Here is a 13,915-nt window from a genome sequence, read left to right as displayed (position 1 = left end):
GGGCGACACAGTGAGACTCTGTCTCAAAAAAAAAAAATGTCGGATATGGTGGTAAATGTTTTTTCTCCTATTGAGATAATTGTGTGGTTTTTGTCCTTTATTCTATTCATATGTTATAGTAATTCCTTTATTCTATTCATATGTTATAGATGTTAAACTATTCTTTTATTCTATTCATATGTTACAGATGGTAAACTAATCGTGCATTCCTGGGATAAATTCTTTTTGGTCCATGTTATGTAACGATTTTTATATGTTAATGTATTTGCTCTTCTAATAACATAGTATGTTCATAAAATGTGTATGTATTTTAAATTGCACATGAACTTTATGGACACCGTGTGTGTCCATGTGTATTTTGAGACAGGGTCTCACTCTGTTGCCCCAGAGGTATCATAGCTCACAGCAAGCTCAAACTCCTGGACTCAAGTGATCCTCTTGCTTCAGCCTCCTGAGTAGTTGTGACTACAGATGTGCACCACCATGCCCAGTTAGTTTTTCTATTTTTAGTAGAGACTGGATCTCAATCTTGCTCAGGCTAGTCTTGAACTACTGAACTCAAGCAGTCCACCCGCCTGTGCCTCCCAGAGTGCTAGGGTTACAGGTGCGAGCCTGCATAATGGGGCCCTGCTAATAGTTGATGATTTTTACGTCTATGTTCATGAGGGATATTGGTCTGCAATATTCTGTTTTTGAAATATCTTTGTCCAGTTTTGATATGTGGTTAATACTATTCTCAAGGACTCAATCAGGAAATGATCCTCTGTTCTTTATTTTCGGAGTTTGTGAAGGAATGTAACTACTACTTTAAATATTTGGCAAAATTCAAAGTGACGTTATCTTGGCCTGGACATTGATACATTTATTTACTAAATTACTCTCAATAATTAAACTTCTTTACTTTATTCTTTTTTGTTGTTGTTTTGGTCTCACTTTTTCACCCTGAGGTTGAGTGCCATGGCATCATCATAGCTCACAGCAACCTCAAACTCTTGAGCTCAAGTGATCCATCTGCCTCAGCCTCCTGAGTAGCTGGAACTATAGGTACCTGCCACAACAACTTTTTATGAATTTTAATTTTTAATAATCTGCTATATTAGAACTAATTTAGTTCCAGTAAAAGAATTTTCCCTCCACTATAACTCCATTCTCACCCCCCTTTGTGCTATTTTTTTTTGTGTGTGTACAGTCATGTACTGCATAATGACACTTTGGTCAACCACAGACCATATACAATGGTGGTTCCATAAGATTAAAATAGAGCTGAAAATTTCTGTTATCCAGTGACATTACAGCCATTGTAACATCATGTCACAACACATTAGTCATTTGCTTATAGTATGTTGGTGTAAACAAACCTACTATACTACCTCTCATTTAAAAGTATAGCACATACAATTATGTACAGTACATAATACTTGATAATGATAAATGATTTTTTTTACTCGTTTATGTGTTTACTGTACTGTATATTTTATCGTTACTTTAGCATGGCTCCTACTTATAAAAAAAAGTTAACCAGCGCGGCGCCTGTGGCTCAAGGAGTAGGGTGCCGGTCCCATATGCCGTAGGTGGCGGGTTCATATCCAACCCCAGCCAAAAACCACAAAAAAAAAAAAAAAAAAGTTAACTGAGGCTTGGTGCCTGTAGCTTAGCAGCTAGGGCACAGGCCACATGCGCTGGGGCTGGCAGGTTCAAACCCGGCCCTGGTCTAGTAAACAATGACAACTACAACAACAACAACAAAAAAAAAAACAAATAGCTAGACGTTGTGTCAGGCACCTGTAGCCCCAGCTACTTGGGAGGCTGAGCCAAGAGAATGGCTTAAGCCTAGGAGTTTGAGGTAGCTGTGAGCTGTGACATCACCGCACTCTACCGAGGGTGACATAATGAGACTCTGTCTCCAAAAAAAAATAAAGTTAACTGAAAAATAGCCTGTGAGGGTGGCGCCTGTGGCTCAAAGGGGTAGGGTGCCGGCCCCATATGCCGGAGGTAGTGGGTTCAAACCCAGCCCCGGCCAAAAAAACTACAAAAAAGAAAATAAAATAAGGCTACGTTGAACAGTTTGATGAGAATATTTCAGATTGTATATGAAACCAGCACATTGTACCCCTTGATTGCACTAATGTACACAGCTATGATTTAACAATATAAAATAAAATAAAATAAAAAAGAAAAATAGCCTGTGGCAGGCCCTCCATAAGGTATTCCAGAAGACCCTGTTACCATAGGAGATGACAGCTCCGTGCATGTGACTGCCCTTGAAGACTTTCCACTGGGACAAGATGTGGAAATGAAGACAATGATGTTTATGATCCTGACCCTTTGTAGGCTTAGGCTAAATGTGTTTGTTTTTATCTTTGTTTGTAATAAAAAAAAGTTACAAACAAAACTAAAATAAAATAATTTTTTTATTATAACATTGAGCTAATGACTGTAATAAAATAAAATAATTTTAATAGAAACAACTAGCGGGGTAGTGCCTGTGGCTCAAGAAGTAGGGCGCCAGCCCCATATACCGGGTGTGGCCAGTGGCCACCCAGATTGGATCATTTCTATTTATTTGTCCTCAAGTTTACTGATTGATTCTTCTGCCATCTTAAATCTGTTGAGGGACTCTAGTGATTTTTGTTGTTGTTGTTGAGACAGAGTCTCAATATGTCACCCTTGGTAGAGTGCCATGGCATCACAGCTCATAGCATCCTCAAAATCCTGGGCTTAAAGCGATTCTCTTACCTCAGCCTCCCAGTACCCACCACAATGCCTAGCTATGTTTTTGTTGTTGTAGTTGTCATTGTTGTTTAACTGGCTCAGGCTGTGTTCAAACCCACCACCCTTGGTGTTATGTGGCCGGCACCATAACCACTGTGCTATGGGCACCGAGCTGTGATTTTTTTTTTTTTTTTTGAGATAGTCTTGCTCTGTCACCTGACCAGAGTTCAGTGGCACAATCAGAGCTGGCTGCTGCTGTCTTGAACTCCTGGGCTCAAGTGATCCTCCTGCATCAGCCTCCTAGGTGGCTGAGAATACAAGGCATGTGCTGCCACACCCAGCTTATTTATTTTGATTTTTTTCCTGCATCAGGTTTATTTGTACAAATAGCATAGGAGGACCCCACCCCCATGCAGACAGCAGCCCAGAGGTCACACCAATCCTTTTGTCTTCATGTTGGCAGATGCCTCTACTCTGGATCCTTCATGGGGCCCTGGGCACATTTTGGAGCCTGAGATGGAACTGAAGCTGGAGCTACAGATGAAGCTGCAAATTGGGCCTTGGTCTGATTCTTGGCCTTGGCCTTTGGCCTGCAGAACCTGAGATCCTTGGCAATGCATGCACAAGCACCCTTCCCAAGCTGGTGGTAGGCAATGTAGTCAAGTCAATTGAGCTTCTGGCTGGCATCCTTTGGGATCTTGGTCTTAACCTCTTTGGGCTTTTCGAGGACCTGGATAGTGTGTGCACTCATGGCCTTGGCATTGTTGGCCTGCATCTTCTTCAGGCCCTTCTTGTGCTTCTTGGCAAAGTGCATGTTCCTCAGGAACTTGGGATCCACCCCCTTAAGAGATTCATATCTTTGTGTTTTGTTTTGTTTGTTTTTTGAGACAGTCTCTTCTTTTTTGCCCTTGGTAAGTGCTGTGGTGTCATAGCTTACAGCAACCTCTAACTCTTGGGCTTAAGTGATTTCTCCTGCCTCAGCCTCCCAAGTAGCTGGAACAGCCAGGGTCTCACTCTTGCTCAGGCTGGTCTCAAACCCATGAGCTCAGGCAATCTACCACCTTGGCCTCCCAGAGTGCTGGGATTACAAGCATGAGCCACCACTCCTGTCCTAAGAGATTCGTATCTTTGTGATCAGGGTTTCTTGATGCCATTTCTGTGCCACTTTCGGGAGTGGTTGTGTGTGGTGTGGTTCTTGGATTTGGCCATGTCTGCATCATCACCCATGGCTGCTGAAGCAGCTGGGTCTGGAAGAGAAAGGGCGATTTTTTTTATTTTTAGAGATGGAGTCTCACTGTATTGCCCAGGCTGGCCTTGAAGTCCTAGCCTCAAGTGATGGATGCTCCCACCTTCGCTTCCCAAAGTGCTGATTATAGGCACAAGTCACCACACCCCTTCCTGAATTTTTCACATCAATTTACTGTAATTTTTCTTTTTTTTTTAGAGACGGAGTCTCACTTTAGTTGAGTGCTATGACATCACAGCTCACAGCAACCTCCAACTCCTGGGCTTAGGCAATTCTCCTGCCTCAACCTCCTGACTAGCTGGGACTACAGGTGCCTTGGCTATTTTTTGTTGCAGTTTGGCCGGGACTGGGTTCGAACCCACCACCCTTGGTAAATGGGGCCAGCGTCCTACCCACTGAGCCACAGGTGCCGCCCAATTCACTGTAATTTTCAACTCCAGAATTTCTGTTATACTTTCCTCCAGAATTTAGCACCAGATACAATGGCTCACCCTTGTAAACTGCAACCAAAACAATATGGGAGGCCAAGGCAACAGGATCACTTGAGCTCATGACTTAAGAGACCAGCCTGGGCCAAGTGCAAGACCCAATTTCTACTAAAAATAGAAAAATGAACTGGGCTTCGTGTACATATAAGTCCCAGCTAACCGGGAGGCTGAGGCAAGAAGATTTGAGCTCAGAAGTTTGAGGTGCTGTGAGCTAAGATGACTTTATTGATCTTTACCCAGGATAATCAAGTCTCAAAAAAAAAAAAAAAAAAAACTCCAGTAAGTTATTTTCTTTTTTATATTGTCTTACTATTGAGAATCACTATTTGTTGTTATACTTTAATTTTTTAAGGATTTTGTTTTTTGATTTTTGAGATAGTCTTATTTTGTCACCGTGGGTAAAGTCCCATGGCATCAAAGGTCATAGCAAGCTATGGGCCCAAGCAGTCCTCTTGCCTCAGCCTCCCAAGTAGCTGGAACTATTAAGTGCCCGCTACCACACCTGCCTAGTTTTCGTATTTTTAGTAGAGACATTCTCATTCTTATTCAGGCTAGTCTCAAACTCCTGAGCTCAAGCAATCCACCTGCATGGACCTCCCAGAGTGCTAGGATTACAGGCATGAGCCACCAAACCAGACTAGCATTTTTATTTTAAATTTCAGATTAATGTATGCGTACAAATGACACAAACGATTAGGTTACATTGTTTGTATTTATTAGGTAAAGTGCAAGTGGTAGCTGATCTGTAAGCATTTTTTTCTTTAGATCTTTGAACATATTTATAATAGCTGCTTTGAAGGCTATCTGCTAAACCCATCCTCTGGAAACATTTAGAGATGTTTTCTGTTTATTGCTTTTTTCCCATATATGAGTCATTCTTTCTGGTATTTTTATGAATCTTGTAATTTTCTGTTAAGAACTGGACATTTTAGTTAATATATTGTGTGCCACAGTAGATTCTGAACCTCCTGAAGTTTGTTCCCGTTTTTGATAGTTTGCCTGATCTAAATTTGTGAAATTCGCCTATGGTATGCCAGTGGCCACTGATATCTCTGCTCAGATTATTTTTTATTCTTGCTTTTATTTTTCTTTTAAAATGTAGCTTCTCTTGGCTCAGCGACCGTAGCTCAGCAAGTAGGGCACCAGCCACAGACAACAAAGCTGGCAGGTTCAAACCAGGCCCTGGCCTGCTAAACGACAACAACTGCAACTAAACTATAGCCAGGCGTTGTGGCAGGAGCCTGTAGTCCCAGCTACTTGGGAGACTGAAGCAAGAGAATCACTTAAGCCCAAGAGTTAAGAGGTTGCTGTGAGCTGTGATGACACAGCACTCTACTTAGGGCAACAGTCAGACTCTGTCTCAAAAAAAAAAAATTGTGGCTTTTTGTGTCCACATAGCTTAAGTGGCAGTTAATGATCATAGTTGTGATAAAAACTTTGCAATAGTTAAGTCTTCTGTATGTAGGAGTGAATATTTAAAGTTCAGGCTACTTTCAAACCTATCCTAGCTTTCTTTTTCTTTCTGCTGTGCCCAGGTGAATGCAGCTTCAGGGTCACCAGGATCATGTGCTTAGCTTGGGCTCTCTGGCCGCTGATGAACATGTATACAGACCTAGCCGGGGAATGTCTTCCCTAATGAGCACAACCTCAGACTAGTAGAACTGCTGTCACTCTCCACTTGCATACCACTGACAACTGTCACTTGGCTAATAGAATAGAAAAGATGCCAGCCTTTCTGAGTTGGGGTGAATGGGGTAGCTGGGAGCATCCTCAAGATCACACAAATTACCAATGTTCATATTCCAAACTTCAGCAGTTTTTCAAAGAATAAGGGCTTGTCAGATTGTCATCTTTGATTTTCAGCCACTGAAGTGGTTGTTTACATCAGATTTATAGCCAATCTCTTTACTAGTCCATAATCAAAAGTTCTGTCCCTAAACTCACACTTTTTGCAACATGCTGAAAGTGAGCTGACCTTCTCTACATGGCCCTACATGTCTAGGTCATGTAGCTTGGCTTTATATGGCACAGTTTCACTTCTTACCACTCCTGTTCATGAGAGCCTCTTGTATGGATACAAGGAATGGCTGTTGGGGTTTGAAGGAGCGAGCGAGCACTGAAAGACCTGGGACCATCATTCCAGCAATAGTTTCACCAGCTCTAGGGGTTTGTGGATTGGGTTAAAATATTTCCCTGCTAACTCATGTATAGGGAGTATAAGATGTGGCCTACATATTATATTGTAGGACAAACCCTAATAGTCACCAGAAGTAGAATTTTTATCTGCTAGGTGTGGTTAATGAGCAGAGCACAGGAATTCAGGAGACAGCAGAAGATACTAACCGGGTCTAGGGAACCTACAGAGTGACCACAATCAATTGCAGCTGAGTGTATGGGCACAACCCAGCTTTGCTAGCAGAATAGAGTGCCTTCCTCTTGGGAAGCTATCTCTCCCATCACTACTGGAAACCAGTGTAGAATGTAGATTACCTGGAACATAGATCTATCCATCCATTTGAGGGAATACAGCACTAAAGATTCCTTAGGTATTTATAGACTTTTACAGCTTAAAACTTGCTTTTACACTCCCATTTTAATTAGGGTAGGCCCCTAATCCAATATTGCTGGGTGGCCTCATGACAAGATGGCCACATGAAGACACACAAGGGAGAACACGTGACAGTGAAGGCAGAGATTGGAGTTAAACAGCTACAAGCTTAGGACAAAGATGCTGACAAACCACTAGACAGATTCTCCTATAAACAGGGAGCAGAAGCATAGCCCCAATTTCTGACTTCCAGCCTCCTGAAGTTCAAGACAATGAATTTCTTTTGTTTTAAGCTAATCTGTGATACTTTGTAATAGCGTTTCTAGAAACTAAAAAACTAATACTTGTATTTTCTGATTTCTTGCAGCTTATCTGAATCCTGACGGTCTGATTTCATCAAAGGCAGCAAAAAGTTTGATACTGGAAATACTACTAGGTTATTGGTATTCTTAGCACAATTTTGGGCATTTCATAAGAGCAAGAGAGGTTATGAAATAAACAAAGGGACGAAATGTAAGTCACCCCTGTTAAGATGGTTAAAAAATATCAGAAAAGGTGATTTGGTGTGGTGGCTTATGCCTGTAATCTCAGCATTCTAGAAGGCTGAAGCAAGAGGATAACTTGAATTCAGGAATTCAAGACCAGCCAGAGCAAGAATGAGACCTTGTCTCTTCAAAAAAAAAAATACAAAAAAGGCTGACTGAGGTGGCTCACACCTGAAATCCCAGCACTCTGGGAAGCCGAGGTGGCCAGATCACCTGAGCTCACAAATTCGAGACCAGCCTGAGCTAGAGTGAGACTTTGTCTCTAAAAATCACCAGGTGTTGTGATGGGTACCTGTAGTCCCAAACTACTGGGGAGGCTGAGGCAAGAGAATCACTTGAGCGCGAGAATCTGAGGTTGCTGTGAGCTGTGATGCCATTGCACTCTACCGGGAAGACAAAGTGAGATTCTGTCTCAAAAAAGAAAAAATACCAGCTGCTCGGGAGGCTGAGGCAAGAGAATCGCGTAAGCCCAAGAGTCAGAGGTTGCTGTGAGCTGTGTGACGCCACGGCACTCTACCCGAGGGCGGTACAGTGAGACTCTGTCTCTAAAAAAAAATAAAAATAAACTAAAAATTTAAGGTGATTTGAGAATAGCAACTAAATTTAGAGTACGTGTATCTGTTATTTTGCTGACCTCATTAAATCCTCACCAAATCATGTATTTTAAACATTTTTCCCATTTAACAATATAAAAACTGAGGCCCAGAGATATTAAATGATTTATCCAAGATGTTCTAGGTGGGGAAAAAAAGGTTTCCTAACTCCCAAACCTATACTGTTTCACTCTACCTAACATATAGGGCTTCAAGAAATAAGGAAAGAGGTAGAGGGGTGCTAGGGAACCCAGGCGTCTCAGGCCCAGTGGAAAGGGAGGCTGGAGATAGTTTTTAGATAACTGCTGCACTGAGAATTTTAATAATTAGTACTCTCAAAAAGCTTTAGCAAGCAGGTTACCTGGTCCAGCAACGCAGCAACAGAATGCAGAAGCAACCTAGAGCAGGGAAGGTGGTGACCAGAGAGGAGAGGAAATTTGTGGGTGGATCTGGTCAAGTGAGCGAGGGGATAATGGACCTTCTTGGGGACAGAGTGAAGCTGGAGAGGCCTGTGACCTACATTGACCAGACAGGAGAAAATGTCCTTGCAAAGACCCTAACCATGAGACGTATGAGGCTAAATATGTGATTTGTGCTGTTCCTCCTACTCTGGGAATGAAGATTCACTTCAATCCCCCTCTGCCAATGATGAGGAATCAGCTGATCATTTGTGTGCCTCTGGGTTCTGTTATCAAGTGTACGGTTTAGTACAATGAGCCTTTCTGGAGGAAAAAGGGTCACTGTGGAACCATGATTATTGAAGGGGGGGGGAAGCTCCAATTTCCTACACATTGGATGATACCAAACCTGATGGCAGCTATGCTGCAATAATGAGATTTATCCTTGCCCACAAAGCCAGAAAGCTGGCACGTCTTACCAAAGAAGAAAGGATGAAGAAACTTTGTGAGCTCTATGTAAAAGTTCTAGGATCCCAAGAAGCTCTGAAGCCACCACATTATGAATAGAAGAACTGGTATGAGTAGTAGTACTCTGGGCTGTTACACCACCTACTTTGTCCCTGTGATCATGACTCAATATGGAAGGTACTACGCCAACCAGGGGGCAGGATTTATTTTGCGGGTACTAAGACTGCCACACACTGGAGTGGCTACATGGAGGGAGCTGTGGAGGCTGGGGAGAGAGCAGCCCGAGACATCCTGCACGCTGTGGGGAAGATTCCAGAGGATGAAATCTGGCAGCCAGAACCAGAATCGGTGGATGTCCCTGCGCAACCCATCACTACAACCTTCTTGGAGAGACATCTGCCCTCTGTGCCAGGCCTGCTGAAGCTGATTGGATTGACCAGCATCTTTTCAGCAGTGGCTCTGGGCTTCGTGGCACACAAAAAGGGTCTGCTTGTGCAAGCCTAAAGAGAAAGTGTCTTAACCACACCCTCTTCTTACTGTATTTGGGGCGTGGGTTTGGGGAAGGGGTTGTAATAAAGTTCCCTGAAAACATAAAGAATGGAGTGAGGTGGGGAGCAAAAAAATAAATAAATAAGATAATTAGTACTCTCAACACACACGTGCTTGATTTACCACCTCAGAGGTCAGATGGAAAAAAAAAAAAAGCAGTGACTTATTCTAATAAGCAATTCATGCTGGTAATGACATTATCTATAAGCTATCTATAGTGTTACATGAAAAAAAGCAAAACAGATTGGATGTTGTGGCTCACACCTGAAATCCCAGCACTTTAGAAGGCCAAGGGAGGATCATTTACAGGCAAGAATTCAAGGCTATCTTGGGCAACATAGCAGGACCCTGTCTCTACAAAAAATTAAACGGCTGTGGTGGCATATGCCTTTATTTCTAGCTACTTGGGAGGTTGAAGCAGGAGGCTCTCTTGAGCCCTGGAGTTTGAGGTTGCAGTGTGCTAACACGCCACTGCGTTCCAGCCTAGATAACACAGACCCTGTCTCTTAAAAAAAGAAAAACAGAAATATGTCTAGATTCTCTCTGAAAAGGTATTCAGATGAGGGGTAAGTGGATAAGTGGGAAGAATATTCACCCTGATTCATGTGATTATGTATTAAAACATTAATTGAGCATAAACTTTTTTTTTTTTTGTAGAGACAGAGTCTCACTGTACCACCCTTGGGTAGAGTGCCATGACGTCACTTGGCTCACAGCAACCTCCAACTCCTGGGCCTAAGCGATTCTCTTGCCTCAGCCTCCCGAGCAGCTGGGACTACAGGCGCCCGCCACAACACTCGGCTATTTTTTTTTTTTTTTGCAGTTTGGCGGGGGCTGGGTTTAAACCCGCCACCCTCGGCATGTGGGGCCGGCGCCCTACTCACTGAGCCAGAGGCACTGCCAAGCATAAACATTTTTATCTTCAGCTAAGAAGTTTTTTTAAATATAGCTAAATTTTAAAGAAAACTATCTGTAACTATGATACAAAGATTACCACTGTTATACGTGCACACATATATCTGGGGGGATTGTTTGGTTTTAAAACTGGTGGCTCTGATAGTGGAGCCAAGTATCAACTTATGGTTTGGGGACTTGTTCTGAGACAGTCTCACTCTTGTCACCCTGCATAGAGTACCATGGCATCAGAGCTCATAGCAATCTTAAACTCTTGGGCTTGGGCAATCCTCTTGCCTCAGCCTCCCCGAGTGGCCAGGACTGCAGGCACCCACCACAATGCCCAGCCAGTTTTTCTATTTTTATTTATGAGGCTCAGGTGAGGCTGGAACCCGCCACCCCCTGACGCTCAGGGTCAGCACTCTAATCACTGACCTATGGCAGCCAGCTAAATTTTTCTATTTTTAATAGAGATAGGATCTTCCTGTTGCTCAGGCTGGTCTTGAACTCCTAAGCTCAAGCAATCCACCCACCTCAGCTCCCCAGAGTGCTAGGATTACAGACATACGACACTGTGCCTGGTCAGCAAACTTAAAACAAGGGGATTGGTGGGGGGGGGGGGGAGGAACGAACCCAAACTTCTACCTTGTGGAAGCTATTGTTACTCTGGGTTTTCCAATACAAGTTACCCTGATTCAGCACATTAAAAAAAAAAAAGTTTGAGGTTGCCTTGAACTATTATGCCATGGTACTCTACCCAGGACAAGAGACTCTCTGTTCAAAAAAATAAAACTGGGGTTATGAAAAACTTAAATACATGATCTTTTTTCATTTAGCAATAGCTCAAGATCAGCTTTCCAGTACTTTGCCATAGTATCTTATGGCAGAACGTGAACATAGTAGGGTAACATCATCTCTTCTTAGTACTCAAACCCCAATTTTATGTGGTGTGGCACTATGCAATTGTTGACTTTCTCAGCCTAGAAGTGAATTCGAACATCACATGAAGCTTCCAAGAAACCTTAAAAATAATATTGGCATACTCACCTTACTCCTTCCTTTCAGTGCCAATGTGACACTTGTAGCCAGCTATCACTTTTTAACAGGACTCTGAGGGGCATATTCTTGGGTGGTGATTTAAAGACTGGTTGGATCTAGGGTCCCTAATGACTTCTTGATGCTTACATCAACAGCAGTTCTGGACTACTTCTAGCTGACTTTCCTATAAGTATGAAAGCAAGCCTTTATACTTAGGCTACTATGGTTTGTCCTTTATTGAATATGGTATTGGGTTTGTCTGGGGTTTTTTTGCGGTTTTTGGCCAGGGCTGGGTTTGAACCCACCACCTCCAGCATATGGGGCCAGCACCCTACTCCTTTGAGCTACAGGCACTGCCCTGGGGTTTTTTTATTTGTTTTGTTTTTGTGGTTTTTGGCTGGGGCTGGGTTTGAACCCGCCACCTCCAGCATATGTGACTGGCGCCCTACTCCTTTGAGCCACAGGCACCGCCTGGTATTGGGTTTTTAATTTTATAATTAGTAGACATGCATGATGAGATAAAATGCCTTTCCACATCTACTGAGATGATCAAGTGGTTTTGAGCTATTGCTGTGGTTAATTACATTCCCAGAAAATGCTTTGTATAATATAGTTTTTCACTTGCTTCAAAACCAGTATTTTAACTAAAAATTTTTGGTATTTTGCCTACATATTTTACTTCTATACTATCTGCTTCAGATTTTGTTAGGGCTATGGATTTTAAAATGCATACCTTACACAAAATTGCTAACTGAATAACCTTTTATGGGAACTGTGTTCATATTTTTTAAATGTCTACTTTTGACTAGATTTGTGTAGCTTCAAAATGGCTACAATCAGACCAGGTGCGTGGCTCACCCCCTAATCTTAGAACTTGGTAAATCAAGGTGGGAGTGCCTATAATCACTATCAATGAGTCAAAGTTGCTAGGTAAGTAATTACTTGAGTAGACAATGTGCTGTGGCTCATGGCTGTAATCCTAGCACTCTGGGAGGCACTGTGGGTGGACTGCTTGAGCTCAGGAGTTCAAGACAGCCTGAGCAAGAGTGAGACCCAATTTCTCAAAATAGCCAGGCGTTGTAGCAGGTGCCTATAGTCCCAGCTACTCCAAGGCTGAGGCAAGAGGATTGCTTGAGCCCAGGAGTTTGACATTGCTAGTAGCTATGACGCCATGGCATTGTATGTACCCCAGGTGACAGAGTGAGGGACTGTCTCCAAAAAAAGATAAGGGCTAGAATCTACTGTGGTCACTAAATTTAGCAATTAGAAGGCACTGATGGGGCAGGCATGGTGGCTCACACCTATAATCTGACGACTCCAGGAGGCGGAGGTGAGTCGATTGCTTGAGCTCACCAGTTCAAGGCCAGCCTAAGCGAGAGTGAGACCCTGTCTCTACTAAAAATAGAAAAATTAGCTGGGCATTGTGGCAGGCACCTGTAGTCAGTCGCTGCTACTCGGGAGGATGAGGCAAAAGGATTGTTGGAGCCTAAGAATTTGAGGTTACTTTGAGGTATGATAACGCCATGGCACTCTACCCGGAGCTCAGTGGGTAGGGTGCTGGCCACATATACCAAGACTGGCAGGTTCAAACCTGGCCTGGGCCAGCTAAAACAACAATGACAAACGCAACAACACAACGAAAAAAACAGCAGGGTAGGCAGTGCCTGTGGCTTAAAGGAGTAGGGTGCTGGCCCCATATGCCAGAGGTGATGGGTTCAAACCTGGCCCCGGCCAGAAACTGCCCAAAAAAAAAAATAGCCAGGTGCTGTGGCAGGTGACTGTAGTCCCAGCTACTTGGGAGGCTGAGGCAAGAGAATCGCTTAAGCCCAAGAGTTTGAGCTGCTGTGAGCTGTGACACCATAGCGCAACTCTGTGCTCTGTCTCAAAAAAAAAAAAAGAAAGAAAGAAAGGCAGGCCAGGGTGGCCAGTAAGGAGCAGCACTGACAAAAACATTGCAGAAATTCATTGAATTGTGCCTCAAAATCATTGGCTGTGAGAAGCACACCAGACCAAATTTTAAACATCAATAGGGATGCAGTTAGCAAAATCTTTTTTTTTTTTGTAGAGACAGAGTCTCACTTTATGGCCCTCGGTAGAGTGCCATGGCCTCACACAGCTCACAGCAACCTCCAACTCCTGGGCTTAAGCGATTCTCTTGCCTCAGCCTCCCGAGTAGCTGGGACTACAGGCGCCCGCCACAACGCCCGGCTATTTTTTGGTTGCAGTTTTGGCCGGGGGCCGGGTTTGAAGCCGCCACCCTCGGTATATGGGGCCGGCGCCTTACGGACTGAGCCACAGGCACCGCCCAACAGTTAGCAAAATCTTAACTGAAAATCTTGGCCAAAAAATTCACAGCTTTTGCATCAGAACAATGCACTAGCTCACACAGCACTGTCCGTGAGGGAGTTTCTAACCAGTAAACAACTGCATTAAAAC

The 13,915-nt window shown here is 43.3% G+C and overlaps 1 pseudogene; it reads left to right on the top strand.

Annotated features, from left to right (window-relative positions):
- The first annotated feature begins 2,456 nt into the window (after positions 1–2,456).
- LOC128560766 (amine oxidase [flavin-containing] B-like) lies at positions 2,457–13,182 on the top strand (annotated as a pseudogene).
- The last annotated feature ends 733 nt before the right edge of the window (positions 13,183–13,915 follow it).

This window comes from Nycticebus coucang, chromosome 12 (assembly GCF_027406575.1).
Source record: "Nycticebus coucang isolate mNycCou1 chromosome 12, mNycCou1.pri, whole genome shotgun sequence".
Lineage (NCBI taxonomy): Eukaryota > Metazoa > Chordata > Mammalia > Primates > Lorisidae > Nycticebus > Nycticebus coucang.
Note: the sequence above shows the minus strand (reverse complement) of the source record. Positions and strands in the feature narration are given on the sequence as shown.